The sequence below is a fragment of the Eurosta solidaginis genome, chromosome 1 (assembly GCF_040869045.1).
Source record: "Eurosta solidaginis isolate ZX-2024a chromosome 1, ASM4086904v1, whole genome shotgun sequence".
NCBI classification, from domain to species: Eukaryota; Metazoa; Arthropoda; class Insecta; order Diptera; family Tephritidae; genus Eurosta; species Eurosta solidaginis.
The window spans coordinates 216,406,349-216,427,726 of record NC_090319.1 but is presented as its reverse complement, the minus strand read 5'-3'; the positions used below and the strand labels follow the sequence as shown (position 1 = coordinate 216,427,726).

General features: G+C 36.8%; 1 protein-coding gene across 4 annotated transcripts in view; it reads left to right on the top strand.

Annotated features, from left to right (window-relative positions):
- The first annotated feature begins 2,768 nt into the window (after window positions 1–2,768).
- The window catches only part of nvd (neverland), a 2,324,292-nt gene continuing 2,305,682 nt past the window's right edge, over window positions 2,769–21,378 (top strand). For all 4 annotated transcript variants that reach the window (XM_067760152.1, XM_067760151.1, XM_067760149.1 and 1 more), the window contains exon 1: window positions 2,769–3,028. The gene's annotated coding sequence lies outside the window, so the exon portion shown is untranslated. The remainder of the gene's footprint in view (window positions 3,029–21,378) is intronic.

The window sequence follows — 21,378 nt, the reverse complement described above, 5'->3', positions numbered from 1 at the left end:
GGGCTTTCCGTTTCACCTATTAATGTGGCTGAAAAGCTATCTTTCTAACCGGACCCAAAAAGTCCTGTTCAAGTGCAATCTGTCGGAATCGTTCGGAGTTTCCTCCGGCGTACACCAGGGAAGTCATCTAGGCCCTTTGCTCTTTGCCCTTTTCATTAATGACTTGCCACAGACAATATTATATTCCCATACTATAATGTATGCGGATGATGTAAAACTTTGCAACACTTACTGTCCTACCGATTTGAGTTCCTTGGATCTTCTTCAGGCCGACTTGGACTCGTTCCAATGTTGGTGCACAACAAATTTACTAGCTTTAAATTGATCTAAATGTAAGCATATGACATTTCACCGAGTGAAGCCAGCATTGAAATCTTATGTAATAGATGGTACGCCTTTGGAGCGTATATCTATTGCAAATGATCTAGGTGTCCTTTTTGATCCGAAATTGAATTTTAACATGCATATTTCATCTATAGCCAACAAAGCTTTGGGTTTACTTGGATTTGTTAAAAGATGGGCTAAAGAGTTCGATGATCCCTACCTCACTAAGGTTCTTTACACATCGCTGGTTCGTCCAATACTCGAGTATTGCTCATGCGTTTGGTCCCCTGTTTCTCAAAAGCATATAAAGCGTCTTGAGTCAGTTCAAAAGCAATTTTTGATATTTGCATTGCGCGGCCTTAATTGGGACTCAAGTCTCCACCTTCCTCCATACAGAAGTAGGCTTCTTCTTATTAACTTACCCACTCTGGAAAATCGGAGAATATTACTGGGGGTATTGTTCATCCATAAGCTCATTATTGGAGAAATTGATTCCGCGGACCTCCTCAGCCGCTTGTTTTTTGCGGTTCCCCCTAGAGTATCCAGACACTACGTTCCTTTCTATTTACCCCTTTGTCGACGAAACTTTGCTAAAAATAATCCTCTTCTTATCTGGTGCGCGCACTACAATGACTTGTATAGCTGCATCAGTCTTGAATGTACTTTTGCCACTATACGTAATGCAATACTTGCCTATCTAATTTAAGAGATACAAGCTAATTTAATTTGCCGGCATTTTATTCCTTCGATAAAAAACGGGAACTACTTCGCTTAAGGATGGAGGAACATTTATCAACATGTATCATTAAGAAGGAACAAGACAGTACTGTGTTGATTGGAATCTCGTGCATTCCAACAACGTAAAAAACATGCTTTTTCATGAGTCACTGACCGGAATCGTATGCATTCCGGCAGTATAATCTTATGGGTCAGGCATCGAGCTGATTGTAATCCGGTGCATTCCAACAACACAGGTCATGTTACTTTTTTATGCCTTGTGATGGCGTATCCTCATTACACTACTCTTAGCACTGCCGGATTCCCATGACGTGCTGATTGGAATCTTGATGCATTCCAACAGGGAGATTGGAATCCACTGCATTCCGATATCATGCTGAGCGGAATCTGATGCATTCCGCCAGTATAAGATTTCGGCATAAGATCTCATTTCTACTCATATTTCTTATTATTATTATATTTTGAAATTAAATAGTAATGTTCATTAATATTTCTTTGTTTGTAATATAACATTGTTGAAATCTCGATATATCTTAAATTTTATCTTTTGAGTTGTATATTTATATATCTTTTATGTTATGCAGTCGACCATAGTTTGTCGTCGACTTTAAATAATAAATAAATAAATAATAACTAGTATGCCATCTGGTATAATGCTGGCGCAAAGGCTGACTAATATGTTAATTGGAAAGAGTCTGATGGGTATGCTGACTAGTATGTCATCTGGTATGATGTTGGTGTATATAATGACTAGTTTGTCAATTGGTATGATGCTGATGCAGAGGCTGGGAATTGATATTTCGTAGGACATCGCCGTGTTAAAAATACCAGTTGATAATATGGAAAACAGACAGAACTCATACTAGTTGAGATTTTTGGCAAACTAGTATTCTTTTGGTATACAACTAGTTGGTTTGACTGCAGGGGAAAATGTATGTTGATAGAAAAATTTTCAAAATGGGAATCAACACTATATGTGCTAAGTTTTAAAGCTGGCATTTACGTTATATATGAAAGGTGGGTTAGAGATCATTTCACCAAAAACTAATTTACGTTAAAATTGCTGATGGAGGTTATTGAATGCCGAAGATATATAGATTACGACAAATACAGAAACTTTGCGTGGGGTAAATATTTCTTTAAAATGTAATGTTTAAAAACTCCAAATACACTCCCATGAAAATTCGATGTACACTCGTAATCGTAATTAGAAAAGGTTTATTAAAAATTCCATAAAAATTCCCCATTATAAGAGTTTTGTAAACTTAGTATCGAATACTTTTTGTTTCATTGGTTACTTTATACTTATATTATACAAGTATACATCTAAGAAATTAAATATGTTTTATCGAAATTAATCATGCTTAAAATATAGATATAGAGCTGTTTTTTTATTTCCCAAATGTTCCGTGAAATATAAAAAAATCCCGGGACATCGGGTCAAAGTTCAGATTTGTCCCGTTAACCTGAACAAAATCAGGCAGCCCTAAGCGCAGCAGATAAAAACGAAACCCTGTGTTATTGAGGTAAAAACAAGTTTACTAAAGATAGCCAAATGCTGGCACTGTTTCGTACAGGGTCTTTTTCCACTGGGCGCCTTGAATGTCGTACAGGGTTAATTGGCTTTTTTGTTTGGCCTTAGTTTGCATAGCCTCTTCAATTTGTCTATTGCGCAGTATAATTATTGAGTGATCTTCGAGAAGAAGTTTATGTCAGTGATAAAGTAAATGCTGTCCAAGGAAGCTGCAGTCAGAAAAATTTATTGAGCACGAGTGCTTCAAGTATATGAAAATATTGTTAATTTTCCGTCAACTTGTAATGTCCGCTGACAAATTTTATTAGCGATAGACAAATAGAACTGTTTTTTTTGTGTTTTTTTTTTTTTAATTTGGCGCTTTTCCGTTATTTAGTGTGTTTTAACTGTATTTCGTTTTAGCCGTGTGTTTTCCCAAATACCAATATTCATGTAAGTACGAAACAGAATAATTTATGGTCTTGGTAGAGGTAAGAACAAATTTTCGGGAGAATGTTGCTCAAAAATTTCTTTAGCACCAGCCAACTTTATTCCCGGTTTTTCAGTACAAGTTCAACACAGTTTGTCAGTTAAACTACGCTTAAACTTATTCTGTAGTTTTTCAGTCTACTTTAACTGAAGTTTAAGCTGAGCTTAAGCGGCCGATCCGGCATGGTTAAACTCTAGTTAACTTATCGGTGATTTGCGTTCGTTCGAACTGGCGTTGAATATACCCAACAAGCATTTGGGCTTGAGTACCATTAGAGCTCATGTTGATATCTAGGATACCTCTAAAATCTCAAGAGTTGTTACGAAACAGTAGCTAAACTTGTGAATCATAGTGTACTCAGCAAAAGAAGGGAATTTTTTATAAATCGAAAAATGCTATTACTTAAGTTAAAAAAAGAATAGTTCCCACCTTGTTGTTCTTTTACTGAACTCAAGGGTAATATTCCAATACTACAGTATTTTTACGAAAATAAAATAAAATATATATGATTTATTTTTGATAAATTACGCTTCATTACTGCTATAAATCAGGCTTTTATTTCTCACAATAAATAGCTGTTGGCTTTGGTGGTAACACCTTGGAAATTTTTTTTCAGCTTCACCTCAGTTCGATATGCAATGTAAGATATCAACTGGAGAAAAGTGTTGAATATTCATTTGATAAATGTACATTTCTCAAAATCCCCCAAAGGTTGATAATAATTTGAAAATCCTAATGACGTTGAAGATCAACTCGAGAACTATAAATTTTACAAAATTTCTCAAAGGTTGGATAATGATTGGAGAATGAAGTTGGATATCAACTTGAGAACTACGAGATAATAATTTGGATATCACTTCCAGAACTAGTCATATATTCCGCTGGAGAAATATCTTTTAAATGTTTGTTGGGTAAGAAAAATGCAGCTGTTGTATCTACAAATTATCTATAGATAATATAAAACCAATGTTGCCGTACAAAAAGGCCTACCCCAAAAGCGGCCTTAAACTGTGACTGAAAAACTGCTCAGTAGTTTAACTGGAGTTTAAATTTGACTAGAGTTTAAGCTTAGCTTAACAAACTACAGAAAAAATGGGCCTTAAAAAGCAAATCAAATTAGTAAAGTTGGGATTCAAGGGGTTGTGTAGCGCAATATATAGCTTCTCCAACCCAATTGTCAACCTCACCTTCGAGCGGCGAATCCCGTTTCACTAACAGACGAGGCTCTGGCGACCCCAAGCTCCTCATGGAACTTGGGGGTGGGGAGGGAGGGATGGCCTGAAGGTTTAATGTGGCCATATAAATCGTTCCCGAGATGGTCGGGACAGCACCTTAATGGTGCTGTGTTACCGGAGCGTATCGGATCTGTATCCGACAAAGGACCATCACATCGATAACACTCCCCAATGCCTTCGGGGAGTAACTAATCGCTACAACAACAACAACAACAGTAAAGTTGGCGTCGAATGGGAATTGGCAGACTACTTCAACTTTGAGAATAAAGTTAAGGCATACGAATTTCGTGAAAAATAACAGAATTAATGTTTCGATTTCGAAGAGACGTTAGTCAAGTTCTAACTTTGACATCTGCCGCATTTTATTCTCCTTTTTCGGAGAATTTTTAAGTTTTAGAATAAAATAAAAACAACTCAACGAGAAAATAAATCTAATAACCGAATTGATTATGACACATGTTTCTATGCCTCTGGGCTTTATCGTTACATAACTGAATCGCTTTTCTCTTTGACGCTCTCAATTGTCAAAGTTAAAGTGTGACGTAAAAATTTATCTGATGCGGTCTTAAATCGATAACTACAATCGATAAAGTTGTCTCAGGACATAAGCAAAATACAGAGTCATAGGCATTGTGAATGATAACTAAGTGTGATATCTTATCTGTCAACTGCCTGACAGGATGCTCAATATGGCTACTTTTTAGCGTTTTGACAAGGTGTTCAATATGGCGGCGCATATCTTCAGCGGGCGATAGAAAGAGATGCAGAATGAGATAGCGTTAGTCAATTATAAATCAAGTGATCCAATCATTTTGGAATTTTGACGTCTATGCAGAAGATATCACACTTAGTTATCATTCACAATGGTCATAGGGTGCTTTCAGGGATAAAATTTTTTAAAACGTTGCAAACATATTTCCTTCAGTTAAGTGTTTTAAAAACGGCGAGTTGAGCAAACATCGAAATGTCCCTGAGTTTTAAGGAAAAGGGATTCTAAAATTATTTTTCACACTTCACTATAATATTAAGAGGAAAAATTGTATTCATAACCAACATTTTAAAATGTCAAAGAACTGTCAGACAGCCAAATAAACATGTTGAGGGAATGAAGCGAAACAAATTTTTTCTCAGTAATTGTGTGTTAAATCCCAACCGTTGAGTGAATAGAAAATACCCTGGGTGCGTTCAGTAAGTTATCACTGAACGATTGATCAACAGTTGCGTTCGCTGAAAGCTCTATTAGTTTAGCTATCATAGCGCAGTTAGGTATTTAAATACCTACTAACGAGAACTATGCCCCTATTACCGCATACAACTCAACTCTGTTACAGTTGAAATTTTGCAATTTGGTATTACACATTACAACTCAACCTGTCAAAAACAGTGTCGGTTGAAGTTGCTGGTCTAACAACTTTAGTGGCATTACCGTTTACAACGTAGTTGTCAAAGACATCAAAATCTGATAACGCGTGCATCTGAGCGAGCTTAGGCGGCAAATAAAGTTAGCGTAGGCATTTTCCAATTTAGGCAGAGTATTTGTTCGGCTTAAGAGTGACGAAGAGTCCAAATTGGTTGGCAGCATCGCCGAGGTGGATGCTGTTGTTGGTACTTGAGCGCACTTATAATATAAAACAAATAATTTTTAGAATGTTTTTGTATATGTATATGTTAAACTTAAGCTCTGCCTTTCAATTTAATCTATTCTGTGAACTTTTCTCTTTATGCTCAATTCTTTTAACTCGTCTATTTTTCCGTTCTTATTTTGTTTCTAGCTTTAATTTCAGTCATACTCATTTTTTTTCTCTGCTCTTTTTCTCTTTGTGCTTTTTATTTTGCAGTCACAAATATTTGCATCACTGCTGCGGTTTGTATGTGTATCATACTTTTTGCAGTCGTTCCTTCACCTTCTAATGGATTTAGACCCCTGTAGGAAATCTGCCTTCAGCATTAGTGATAGCAACAAGGCATTAATAGATATCTTGTGTAAGCAATCTGATGGACTTAATGTAGTACACTTCAACGCCCGCAGTTTAAATAATGATAAGCTGGACTGTGTTAGGGATGTATTTTCTGATTCTAATGTTGATCTTATTTGTGTCACGGAAACCTGGTTCACTAGTGATATTCCTGACGTTTGTTACAGCATCCCTAACTATAGTCTGACACGTGTCGACAGAAAAGGAAAGAGGGGGGAGGAGTTGCTATCTACTGTAAGTCCTACTTGAAAATTAGTGTCTTGGGAGCATCAAAAAATAGTGACACGGAGTTTATCATTGCCGAAATATCGGACAACGTGAAAAAAGTTTTGGTATCTTGCGTGTACAACCCCCATAGGTGTAATTTGTTAGATTCATATTTTGAGGAGTTATCCCAGTTTTTAATTGATTTTGAGCGTTTTGTAATTTGTGGGGACTTTAAGGTAAATCTTTTGTGCAATGGTGCTTACACTATGAAACTACTTGATTATGTTGCGGGCGCTGGTCTTACCGTTGTTAACAATATTGTACCAACAAGATATTCATATAACTCAACTCCGAGTCTGCTGGACATCATTATAACGGCAAGCCCTGACCACATTTTAAAATTTCAACAAATTAGCTTCATTTCCGATCATGATCTTATTTTTTGCACACTAGATGTTACGTTTAATTGTTCAGCTGACACCGTTACTTCTGTTTATCGTGATTTTAATTCTCTAAATGTGGATGAGTTGTTTTTGATCTTTCATATGTCGATTGGGCCTCATGTTGGTTTCTTGCTACCGTGGATGAGAAGCTTGATTTTTTAAATAACACCCTCTGCAATCTATTTGCTGTCCACGTACCGTTACGTGTAGTCCGATTTATAAAAAATGCTTGGTACAACAACAAATTAAGATCTGCTATTAAACTACGCAATAAGCTGTACACGAAGTGGAAAAAGACCAACACTGAAACTGCACAGGCCACTTACATCACTAGGCAAGCAAAGCAAATATACTGTCACCGAAAGTTAAATCCGGCACTACCATCTAAAGATTTATGGCGAAACTTAAAGAATCTCAACATCCATGGTAAACAGGCGATTGAGTGTCAGATTAATCCTAATACTCTTAACGATTATTTTAGTAGTTCGGGTATTGTTCAGGACAGATCTGAGTACCTAGAACACATATTTTCACCAGAGAGAGAATTTCAATTTTGCGCAGTAAGTGAAAAAGATGTTCTTGAATCCCTTATGAGAATCATCAAGTCCGATGCCATTGGGGAGGACGGAATATCCTTGAAGTTTGTGAAAATTGTACTGCCTTTCGTGCTAGGAACCCTTACACACATAATCAATCATTGCTTTACAACTTCGTGTTTCCCAGTGGAATGGAAAAAGGTTGTGATTGTTCCTGTCGCCAAAAAAAATGCAGCTACAACACCTTCTGATTACAGGCCAATCAGCGTTATTCCCGCATTCGCTAAAGTGTGTGAGTCCTTGATAGCAGCTCAAATTTCGTCTTACGTTCAAGAACATAATCTGCTCAATCCACTGCAATCTGGTTTTCGTCCCAAGCACAGTTGTTCTACAGCTATGTTGAAAATACTGGACGGCATATGAATTAATTTTGATAAAGTTGGCCTAACTCTTCTTTGCCTCCTGAATTTTTCAAAGGCTTTCGACTTAGTTAGTCACAGACTTCTTTGTGAAAAGCTCAAATGTTTTTTTGGGTTTTCAGTTACGTCAGTTAGCCTCATGGCCAGCTACCTTGCCGATAGGACTCAGAAAGTTGTATGCAAAGTCTCTGCATCTAGATCATGTATTGTATCTTCTGGTGTACCGCAAGGCTCTGTCCTTGGTCCTCTTCTGTTTACTCTTTTTATCAATGATGTGTTCGCTAGGTGTCAGTATGTTAATGCACATGCTTATGCTGATGACATTCAATTGTATTTATCTAGTCGTGTTGGTCTTGTTGATGATTTGTGTTACAAAATAAATAGCGACTTGTCTGCTATTGCGAAATGGGCTTGTGAAAACTGTCTGTGCTTGAATGCCAAAAAGTCATATGTTCTGCCTATAAGCAATAGTGTTGTGCATACTGAAGATATTCCAAAACTGTTCGTTGGTGAAAACGTGCTTTCGTTTACTAGCAAAATAAAAAATCTGGGTTTGTGATTAACTCAAAATTAAACTGTGTCGACCATGAAAATAAAGTTGTGAGTAATGTTTATTATGTTTTACGTAGATTGAGAATGTCTGCTTCGTTTACTTCCCCAGAGACTAGGAAAAAACTAGCTATGCAGCTGATCCTTCCACACATAACGTAATCAGAGCTCGTTTACAGTCAACTTGACTCTGCTTCGTCCCATAAAATTGATGTTACTGTTAACAACGTCACACGTTATGTTTACGGCCTACAAAAATATGATCATATATCTCCATGGAAGCGCAAAGTTCTCGGATACAGTATTTTTGAGTATATAGCTGCGCGAAATTGTATATACATGTACAAGCTCATTGAATTTCAAACACCTAAGTATCTTTTTGAGAAACTTAAATTTTCCAAGTCTAGTAGACATCGCAAATTGATCATTCCCAGATATTTCTATTTGTGCTCTTCGAGGCTATTCCTTATACATGCTGTAAGGCTCTGGAATTCTATCCCAAATTCTCTTAAGGGTGTGTTGTGTAGGAGCAACTGCAGAAAGGTGATACATGACTACTTCTGTTCAGTGAGCTTAATGTGATTGTGATAAAACTTTATACTCTTCCTTGTATTTCCACCTTTTTTTCTTTTACCAACAAAACTTTTTATTCGTTAAATTTATAATTATTGTTAGTATTTGTCTTATAAGAATTTAGGCTTAATTGTTAATTATTTTGCAATGTATAATCGTTGATGTGCTATAAAAGACTCTGTCTTACAGTCACAACCACTTTTTTTAAATAAATTGAATTGAATTGAATTTAATTGAATTACTACCAGTTATCTCATACAATTTTGCAGTTGTTTGGAAAAAAGGTAACGTTTTACAAGACGGTTCACCACCTAATTTTTAACAAAAATTTTGTAAGTTGGTACCAAAAGGACCTAGTTGGTACCAAAAGGACCTCCGTTTTTAGAATCCGAAAGCAAAAATTAAAAATTTCATTTCTGTCATATCATTTCGGTTTAAATTTTCATGTGAATGTTGTATTTTGCCAGATTTTTTGTACACACCAATTCAGAAAGGTGTTGGACCCACCCAGGGTTATATTTACAAATCGCGGCCGAAGGCCGCCAACCAGTGTTGCCAGGAAAACAATTCCTCTGGGCTAGAATCTAGAAAAAGGGCAAGAAAAAGCTAAATTTCTTCAAGAAAATTCAAAACGCCCTGCAAAAAGAGCTAAAAGTAAATATGTATTTTTCAATGTAAGTTTTCACATTTATTTGAAATCAAACTTAAGCAAAGGTACAAGCATAAGGTACAAGAGAGTTACATAAATAATACTGTACTTATAGTTCATTTTATATTTTTTACTAAACAAAATAATTTTTTTTACGTTTTGTCTTGCCATTTGGCGGTAAGTTATCGTTAAAAAACAAGCAGTATATTTCACGCTGCTACGATGACGACACTGCTATAGGTTCGCCAAAAATACGACTTACCAAAATGTTGGCCGATGAAATTAATTAAAATTTTTTTATTCAATTTTCAACGTCCTACGGGTGTACGAATCACCATTAAAATACACGTGTGCGATATTCAAGTTTATGTTGGGACGATATATGTATGAAGGGCCTTAGACTTCAAAATCTATGATTTCGTCATCAGAAGATGAATTATTATTATTGCTTAACTCATAGATATTTTTTGTGTTCAGATATTTTTCCAATGCATTTATATTGTGCGGCAAGCGTTGCCTTAATTCCTCTATTAATTTAATTATGAAGTCGCGACTTATACTACGTATCTTTCTTTCAATAAATTCGTCTATACATTTATCTTCTTTTTTAATTCATATATATTTTTCAAAGGTATAATGAATGGCGGCCACCGTGGTGTGATGGTAGCGTGCTCCGCCTATCACACCGTATGCCCTGGGTTCAACTCCCGGGCAAAGCAACATCAAAAATTTTAGAAATAAGGTTTTTCAATTAGAAGAAAATTTTTCTAAGCGGGGTCGCCCCTCGGCAGTGTTTGGCAAGCGCTCCGGGTGTATTTCTGCCATGAAAAGCTTTAGTGAAAACTCATCTGCCTTGCAGATGCCGTTCGGAGTCGGCATAAAACGTGTAGGTCCCGTCCGGCCAATTTGTAGGGAAAATCAAGAGGAGCACGACGCAAATTGGAAGATAAGCTCGGCCTTAGATCTCTTCGGAGGTTATCGCGCCTTACATTTATTTTTTTTTTATTTTTTTATAATGAAAATAAGGTACGGGGGACAAAAATTAATCTGAAGTTAAGGGGTTGAAACTCTTAGAAGGTGACACTATACTGTTGCACAAGCTAGAAAGACCCCTCTAAAGGGGCTTAGAATATACCCGCGGTAGGTATTTCTGTCGTAAGAGGCGACTAAAATACCAAATTGATTCAAGAGGTTGTGTAGCGCAACCCTCTCAAGGGGTGGCCAGCGTAATACATAGCTTCTACAACCCAATTGTCAACCTCGCATACCCGTGGCGAATCCTGTTTTATTGACAGCCGAAGCTCTGGCGACACTAAGTTCCTCATGGAACTAGGGGGTGGGGAGGGCAGCATGGGCTACAAAGTTTAATGTGGTCATATTAATTGTTCCAGAGATGGTCGGGTTAGTGTAGCATTTTCAGGTCAAATGAAACTTTTTTCAAGTCAAATGAAACTTTTATCATTTTAAATTAAACTTTTTTCATTTTAAATGAAATTTTTTCATTTTAAATGAAAATTTTTTCAAGTCAAATGAAACCATACTACTAAAGTAATTGTCAATATATTTATATCGTACTTTATAACGCTATTTATCAAATTTTTCTTTAAGACAACTGTTTGAAGTCAGGAGACTATTTTGTCTTGACTGTATAAATTTCTTTATTCAACTGAACTTAAAAAATATAGCGAACAAAGTTAGTGTGAAAATATTTGATACTATGGACCTAATTGTTTTATGTATGCTGAAAATATGTATTCTTTATGCTAGTTGGAATTCAATAACATGAGCTTAGGTAACTAACAGTATTTCAAAATTCTTATAAAGAGAGAGAATGTATATACCTATTGTAACAAATGTAAAAACTTAATTATATACATATGAATCTAAGTAAGTCAGCATATTAGGGGGGAACTTATACACTCTTTACAAAACATCCTCACCCGCTGAAAGCCAGTCTTTCAAGAGAGTTTTCCATAGGTAAAAGGCATAACTTGCTGATAGCTCTTTTTGTAACGCCAGTGCTTGTTTTCAATACTGCCAGCCGAGCAACGCCATCTGATCCAGGAGTCGTTTGAATTACCCGCGCGAGTGGCCATCGAAGTGGTGGTTGATTTTCATTCTTTATTAAGACGAGAGCTCCGATAGGAATTGGATTCTTTTCAGACCGCCACTTAGACCGCTGTTGAAGCTGCGTCAGATACTCCGTCGACCACTTCTTCCAAAAAATTTGTTTCATTCTAGATATACGCTGCCAAAGACCAAGACGGTAATTGTTTAGATCGGTTATAGATCTGGATCAGGAATCGCAGTTAAAGGACCACCTAATAAAAAGTGGGCTGGTGTAAGAACATCGAGGTCATCTATATGCTCTCTAATTGGAGTTAATGGTCTTGAATTAAGAATTGCTGAGATTTGACAAATTAAAATACGCAATTGGTCATAAATTAGAATTGACGAACCTACTACTCTGTTAAAATGATATTTTGCTGATTTTATGACGGCTTCCCATAAGCCACCGAAATGAGGTGACCTAGGTGGAATGAATTTCCAGTCGATCCCATTTTCCAAGCACTGTTGCAACAACATTTTCTGGCGATCGCTGTTGAGAAATAGCCGCTTCAGTTCAGCGAGTTCATTATTTGTTCCAACAAAGTTTGTGGCGTTATCTGACCAGATGGTTTTAGGTTTTCCACGTAGACTCACAAATCGTTGTAAAGCAGCCAGAAATGCAGACGTAGATCAATTCTTGACGAGTTCCATGTGGATCGCTTTTGTAACAAAGCAAATAAATAAGCATATGTAACACTCAGTGGGCGGCCTATTTCGAACTTCAGCGTTATAATAAAATGGGCCACAAAAATCAACCCCAGTGGTAAGAAATGCGCGAGCTGGCTGAACCCTTTCTTTTGGAAAGTTAGCCATAATATGCTCCATAAGCCTTGGCCTGCAGCGAAAACACACAATGCATTTGTTGACAACGTATGATACCGTTTTGCGACCACCTATGGGCCAGTAGTGTAAACAGATTGAAGCTAGAAGAGCTTGTGGTCCAGCATGAAATAGCTTTTTATGAAAATAAATTATTATGGAAATGGTAAGCGGATTCCTCTTTGGAAGCAAAATGGGGTGACTGGAGTTGAAGTCCAAACCCGCGTTTTTTAGCTGCCCGCCGACACGAAGTAATCCAAAATCATCTAAGAATGGTGATAGCGAAACCAGTGAGCTGGATGAGGTGATCGGCTGTTTTCTTTCGAGAGCAGTATATTCGGTGCAAAAGTGAACTCTTTTAATCAATCGTAGAAGATAGAACGTCCCCTTCTGAATATGTAAGGGTTACAACACATTAGAGTGAGCTTTGCATACAAATTTGTATACATAGCCATAAATTCGTTGCATTGAGTTGAATGAATTTATGTACTTTCAGTCAATAGATGAGTCGAAAAATACATGCGATGACAGTAGTGCACTTTTACGCATCTCAGGCAGATCGTTTACTGGCAGACATAATACTGGCCGCGTAGCTGATGGTTGGGCTAAAAACGACGATGATTTCAGAAGTTCAGTAGAAGTAGCCCCTCTAGATAATATATCGGCTGGGTTGAGGGCTAATGGAACGTAACGCCATTCCATTCCTTTTGTAAGCTGTTGAATACTGCTTACTCGATTAGCAACAAAAACATTAAAACGCAAAGATTCCTCTTTCAGCCATGCCAGAACGATACTGGAATCAGAGCAGCAATAAAATTTACAGTCGAAAACGCCGAGTGCGGCAGCACAAAGTTCCAATTTCGGTATGGTGAGTGTCTTGAGCGGCGCTACTCGAGATTTGGAGCATAGAACCTGAACATCGTGGTTACTGATTGAACGTACATACACACATACTCCATATGCTGAGATGCTAGCATCGCAAAATGCATGTACTTCGGTTTTAGCGCCTTGCATGGAAATGAAATGAGGAAAACAAGACCCTTTTACCGACTCGAGTTCATTATGTAGCTGCTGCCAAGCAGTATGAAGAGAAAATGGCAAGCTCTCGTCCCAATTGACTTTATCCATCTAGAGGCGCTACAAATTATTGGTCCTATCAAGCCAAGTGGATCGTAGAAGCGCGCTATAATGGAGAGCACAACACGTTTAGTAATTTTTGGAGGTAGTTTTTCTAATGAGAACGAAAATAGAAACGTGTCTATTTGCGGATTCCATAAAAGTCCAAGCGTTTTTGTAATGTTACTTCCGTCATCAAATTTTAAAAAACTTTCTTTATTTTCGGTGGCAATTTGTGAGAGCACATCGTTTTGACTTGAGCACCATTTTCGAATTTGAAAGTTGCCTTTCGCTAACAACTGAGTAGTTTGCATAACAATATCTCTTGCGTCGTCAACGGTCTTCGCACCAGTAATTAAATCGTCGACATAAAAATCTGGTAGAACAATTGGAGAAACAAGAGGAAATGATTTTTTCTCATCAAAAGCAAGCTGATGCATTGCACGAATAGCAAGAAATGACGACGGCTTCGTGCCATAAGTGACAGTCTCGAGTTTAAATGTTTTAATTTCGCTATTTGGATCATGTCTCCATAGTATACACTGCAAATAGTCATCAGGGGATGTAACCCGGACGCACCTATACATTTTACATATGTCACCAGTTACAGCTACTGGATAAGTACGAAACCGAATGAGAATATCAGCCAACTTGGGTTGAATCGTTGGCCCAGCCATTAAGTGAGTATACAGATGTGCTAGTTGCCGAGCCGTCAAACACAACGCGAAGTTTTGTTGTTGTACTGTCACTCTTGAAGACACAGTGATGAGGGAAATAATAAACCTTTGTATTTTTGGGTGGGTGCTCAACAAATGACATGTGCCTTAGTTGTTCGTACTCTTTGATGAATGCGGAATATTGAGCTTTCACTGGAGTATTATGCTGAAGTTGGCGCTCTAAGATAGAAACCGCCTGAGAGCTTGCTCATATGAGTCGCCGAGTAAACCAAGGCTATGCTTTAATGGCAATCGAACAGAGTACTCTCCAGTATCCACGCGACGATAGCTGTTCATAAGGTGCTCTTCGCATTCAATCTCTTCCTTAGTTGAGTTTGCTGAGGGTTCGAAGCAGTTCTCGATTTCCCAAAATGACCTAACGTCAACGACTGTTGTTGTTCTTCGCTACTGATTAACACTAACGATGATCAAATTGGCGATTTTTGCTGGCCGCCTGAAACAACCCAGCCTAAACGGGTTTATGGCAAAATGTATGGCATATTTTTCAACCGAATTTGCCCAACACATAGTAAATCAAAGAATATCCCAGCCCCAAGTAACATGTCGATACGTTGAGATTTGAAAAACAAAGAATCAGCAAGTTTTATATTTGCATGGATGTTCCAGTCGGATGTAGCAAACGAATAGTTGGGTTGACTGTCAGTAATGGTAGGAGTAACCTCAACTGTTATACTCGCTGAAAAGTCATTATGTAGGGACTTGAAGGTTATGTTAGCACAGTGGCTAATTTTCAGGCCTGATTCGCCAATGCCTGAAACAGAGTACGAAATTTTCGACATTTTCAAATCCACCTGATTAGCGAATCGGGTTGTTACAAAGTTTAACTGCGAAGCAGAGTCCAATATAACGCGACATGGAATGAAAGAACCAGTTCTGGTTTTCACCAATATGACAGCAGTGGCGATTAGTACATTTTCGGTTAGAGATGGGCCTACAGAAATATTGTTGGAATTAGCCAATATTGTTGTAGCTTGTGCTGCTCGAGGACTTGAGTCAGGTTTCTGATCACTCGTACAGCCAGTGGTGGACTAATGGGCCGGAATAAAATGCAAAAGAGTGTGGTGTTGAGCTGTGCACCGTCGACAATTGAAATATTTACATTGTTGAGCGTGATGCCCGTACCTTAAACAATTCAAACAAAGGCTCGCCTTTTTGGCCTCTTTCCAACGTGTTGCTGGACTAAGTTTAATAAACGATGGACACATATAAATCGAATGGTCATCCCTTTTGAAGAATGTGCATCCTTTGTGAGTAGGTTTTGAAACTACAAGAGCTTTTTTCTGATACTGTATTTTGCTCACCTGAACGTTTGGCGTTTTCTGTACCGAAGCGAAATTAATGCTCTCCAACGTTTGACACCTCTTCTCGAGAAACGCTTCCATACTCTCCCATGTAGGTATGCTGTTGCATGAGGCTGATTCTTCCCACTTTCTTTGTGTGGATGGATCTAACCTTTGAGCAATAATAAACATGAGTAGACAGTCGGCTATTTGTATCTGACTTCCTAGGGTCTGAAGTGCCCTTATGTGAGACGTGAATTAGTCAACAAGCACACGAAGACTACCTACAGTGTTGGCTTCTGCACCTTTAAGCTCAAACAATTCGCGAATGTGAGCCTGAAAAATAAGGCGTTTATTATCAAATCGGCATTTAAGTAAACTCATAGCCTTTTCGTAGTTGCTATCGCGTATTTCCAGTGAACGAATGACATCTAAGGCGCTGCCTTGTAAGCAGGTCCGCAGGTGCTGAAATTTTTCTATTTTCGTAAGTTCCGGTTCATAATCGACCACAGTTTCAAACATCGAAATGAAATTTGGCCACTCCGTGAATGCACCAGCGAATTTTGGCAGCTGAAGGTCGGGCAGCCGTGATTTATTTTGCTTTAGCACGACTACTGATGGGGAATCGTTCGGAGAAAATACGGATGTTGATGAATGAGCGTGTGGCTCCATGCGATGCGATTTTAATTCACGGCTGATTGCCGTTTTTATGGAGACATATATGGCAAAAAAATCAGTACGGCTGCTACGATCCAGCTCATCAGGTTTTTCTTCTTCCAAGCTAGTCTGAGCAGCCTCAAAGTTGTTTATTATGTGATCCAGAAGCTCGATTCGTGTCGAAAGTTCTGCATGAACCATAGCCTGAAGCGCTTCCGATGTACTTTGGCGCTGAATAGTCAAGATTTGTCGAAGGATAGCGTCACATTTTCTTTTAAAAAAAGAATTAAGTTGTTGTGGTGCATCACCCAATGTTGCATCTTGATTGTTATCCATTTCGAGAAAATAATTAGTAAAAAATAATTTTAAAACGATACGAATAAAAAAAATGTCGATGTAGAAAGCACGCACGTTGCGTTACACAAGTACTTGTTGTTTAAAGTGTCACCGAATGTGATCACGTCGGGGTCACCAATATTTGAAGTCAGGAGACTATTTTGTTTTGACTCTATATATTTCTGTATTCAACTGAACTTAAAAAATATAGCGAACAAAGTTAGTGTGAAAATATTTGATACTATGGACCTAACTGTTTTATGTATGCTGAAAATATGTATTCTTTATGCTAGTTGGAATTCAATAACATGAGCTTAGGTAACTAACAGTATTTCAAAATTCTTATAAAGAGAGAGAATGTATATACCTATTGTAAAAAATGTAAAAACTTAACTATATACATATGAATGTAAGTAAGTCAGCATATCAGGGTGGAACTTATACACTCTTCACAAAACAACAACTCTTTCTAATTAGCCACATTGAAGGCAAAATTTTTGCTTAAATTTTCTTTTGTGAATTTAAGCTGCAGATAAGGTCGGCTTAGTTTAACCTTGCCTTTTGATCGATTCAATTTTTTAATAGATAAAGTAGCAGGGTTATACGTTAGGCAACTTATATACTACAGTTTAACCACCCACTGAAAATAAGCACCTATATTTTTTACTTGTATCTACTGCTGTTATATATAAAGCACCTTCTTCTACATATACTTCGTTAATATTGTAGGAATAAAGCAACGTAGAGAATAAATAGAAGGAACCAAAGAGCATGATGTGAGCGTATTTCCCATTCACTGTCTGACACCAACTAACACATCGGTTGGATCCTCTGTATTATGCTTTTCTCTTTGACCAACGTCTTACCAAACAATATAGAACGATAGCAAGGTATTGAGAGAAACATTACTTTTACCAACTATATAGTAGAGCATGTAGACTGTGGAGAGATCTTTTTTAACTATGCTGAAAAACATAACCGCAAAAAGTGATCTTTTCTACTCTATGGCGCAATTACATTGCACTTCACTCGTTAGGGCCTTTGAAAACATATATATTTGTTTTTATTCCATTATTTTTCATTGTATATTGTATTTAAATTTAATACCTAGGATATATATATTAGAAAGGGTCGATTCATTAACCGATATCGCGCCATCGATTTTTCGATAGGATATGGGGTAAGGAAAAAAATTTTCACTGCGCATACCCAAAAAAATAATTTTCCATCCTGCGAAATTTCTTTTTTTTTTTACTTTTTTTGACTTTGATTTTTAAGGGTTTTTTCATGACCTACTAAAAAAAATTCACACTTATACCCTGTCCGACCCAAAAGCGTCCGCTAAAAACGTTGGTATACATGAAAATTATGCAATCAAATGAAAATTTTATAGTGTTCATAGTGTTTAATGTGACAAAGTGTACCACAAATCGATGGTATCGATTTTCTATGTAATTAATGGTGTCATTTTTGTAAATTTTATTTATTTTTCATTTGTAATTTTGTCAACCGCCACAAAAAAAATATTACGCCCCTGATGATGCCAAGGAAATTTGGCGAAACGTTGGGCCGTAAGGTGGAATAAACTATGTTTTTATTCGCACAACAACGAAATAGATCAGAATAGTTTAAAGCAAACTTAATCTCCGAAAACTTTTTTAGTAGGTCATGAAAAACCCCTTAAAAATCATAGTCGAAAAAAGTAAAAAAGAAATGAAATTTCGCAGGCTCGAAAATTATTTTTTTGGGTATGCGTAGCGAAACTTTTTTCCTGACCCCAAATCCTATCGAAAAATCGATGGCGCGATATCGGTTAGTAAATCGACCCATCCTAATATATATATTCTAAGTATTACATTTAAATACAATATACAATGAAAAATAATGGAACAAAAACAAATATATATGTTTTCAAAGGCCCAAAAGAGTGAAGTGCAATGTAGCTGCGCCATAGAGTAGAAAAGATCACTTTTTACGGTTATGTTTTTCAGCATAGTTAAAAAAGATCTCTCCACAGTCCACATGCTCTACTATATAGTTGGTAAAACTAATGTTTCTCTCAATACCTTGCTATCGTTCTATATTGTTTGGTAAGACGTTTGTCACAGAGAAAAGCATAATACAGAGGATTCAACCGATGTGATATTTGGTGTCAGACAGTGAATAAGAAATACGCTCACATCATGCTCTTTGGTTCCTTCTATTTGTTCTCTACGTTGCTTTATTCCTACGTTATTAACGAAGTATATGTAGAAGAAAAATGTGCTTTATATACAAGAGGAGTAGATACAAGTAAAAAATATCGGTGCTTATTTTCAGTGGGTGGTTAAAATGTAGTACATAAGGTGCCTAGCGTACAACCCTGCTACTTTATCTATTAAAAAATTGAAACGATCAAAAGCAAGGCTAAACTAAGCCGACCTTAACTGCAGCTTAAATTCACAAAGAAAATTTAATCAAAATTTTGCCTTCAATGTGGCTAATTAGAAATAGGTGTCTTAGAGAAAAATTTGATAAATAGCGTTATAAAGTACGATATAAATATATTGACAATTACCTTAGTAGTATGGTTTCATTTGACTTGAAAAAATTTCATTTGAAATGAAAAAAGTTTCATTTAAAATGAAAAAAGTTTCATTTAAAATGAAAAAAGGTTCATTTGAAATGAAAAATGTATCATTTGACTTGAAAAAAGTTTTTGTAATTGATATTAGAGAAAAATTGTAAGTTTACAAACGGCGACGGTTACTAGGACATATTTCTGAATTTCACTTCTTCATCAGCTAGCTTTTCGGGAGCTGAGCGTTGAACTCGAATCTCCAACATTCATATCAGTGCAAGCCTTTAGCTGCTAAGCCATATGAATGTCCCGTTGTTCGCTGTACAATTGGTCTCTAAGAGTTGCCTTTTTGTTTATATTCCTTTTGATCACCATGTAGGCACAAACACTCTGTATGTAGTTTATTCCTAATGGTGTGGATATGATTTTTAGGCGCGCTTTTGAAAGCTTAGTAACATTTGTTCGGATTTTTACAGTATTTGTTTTTAATACTTCCGCTGTTACTATTATGTCAATAGCAAATCGAACTATGAGCAGAACTTGTTCGCATATATCGGTCCCTGGCCCGAAGTGTCGCGAGTACGAATATAGGCAAAGGGCTACCTATATACGAAATTTCAGGCAAATCGAAAGAATCCCCGCTCCACATTCCGGAAAAAAGTTTCGTAAATACTAATCTAGGCAAAGGTGTACTTATTTACTAAATTTCAGGCAAATCGACCCGTGAATAGAAATCGTTCGACTGGGTCGGTCTCTGGTCCACTTCTTGGGAAGAATTTTTCTCTCCGAAAGAATCATCCCTGGACTTCAAGCAATATTCTAAAAAAGAAATAAATCGGGCCAACCGATCTCGAGTTTTCCGCTTAGCAGCCATTCATTTTTATATTATGGACTAACAGACCCGGCAGACTTTGTTCTACACTAACTTTGATCTATCTGCATAACTTTTAGGCAGTTTTTATTCTTACTCTCCTTGTCGCAATCTCCCCATTTTCTCTATCCTTTTATTCACTAATCTTTCTGCCTTTCTCTCCTTCTGGGTCTCTTTCTCCTCCACCGCTTTTCCCACCCTTCTTTTCTCTCTACCTCCCTCTCCTTACTCCTCCGCTCCATCTATCTTTATCTGTATATCTTTATCTAACTCGATTTGTTTCTCTGTTTCTTTTCTTTCTTTCCTTTCCTTTCCTCTTCTTTATTTCCCTTTCTTTTCTTTCCTTTCAGTAAGCTCACGGAACACCTTTGCAACTATTTTGATAAATGTACACGATAATTTAAACTTTATTTACGAAAATTATTGATCACTTGTAATCATTTCGTTCGGGCTATTTACTTCTGTTTAAAAAAAAGAAAAACAATTTTGTAGTGACAAAATTAATTCGCTTTTAGCACAGCTTACACAAATTACGAACAACTTTCTATAAGAAAATTCGTGAAAAAACACATTTAGGGCTGCCATGAAAAAATATAAAAAATTTATAAAAATTAATACTCAGTCATTTTCTTTACAATCAGCATACAACTTAGCATAAAAAATATATTGGAGAATTAAGTCTCCTTAGTGCACAGACATTAGCATATACATACAAATATACTAAAAAATAGAACTTTTGTTGATAATTTGTAACGAAATAGTATTTTTCAATAGATGCATGCATCTTAACAAATTTATGTTGCATTAACTTGGCAACATGTACATACATATGTCAATGAAAATACATGCATAAATCCATACATACCTATAAACCTACGCCCGAAGTTAAATAACGTAGCAAATGGTATGCATGTTCGCATGTGTCGCAGCATGCCTCACTCAAAAGCAATTTGTGCGCACAGTTGACAGCGAACAACCACACGCACTGCATGTTTTGGTAAAAATGTAACTTTTGTTTAAACAATTTTGCTGAAATAAGAAAGGAATCAAGTATTTTTTTATGCAGAATTACGTAGATACAAGCCCCCCAGATACTCATCCGCAACTTTATGACATTGCTTCACATTGTCAATATTCTCACTTATATCAGCAGTATGTTTCCATATTTCTTAGTTGTGACAATATGGCACTCCTAAAATCCAGTCATTCAGTGCCGTTGAGTAAAATTTTCCATTTCCTCT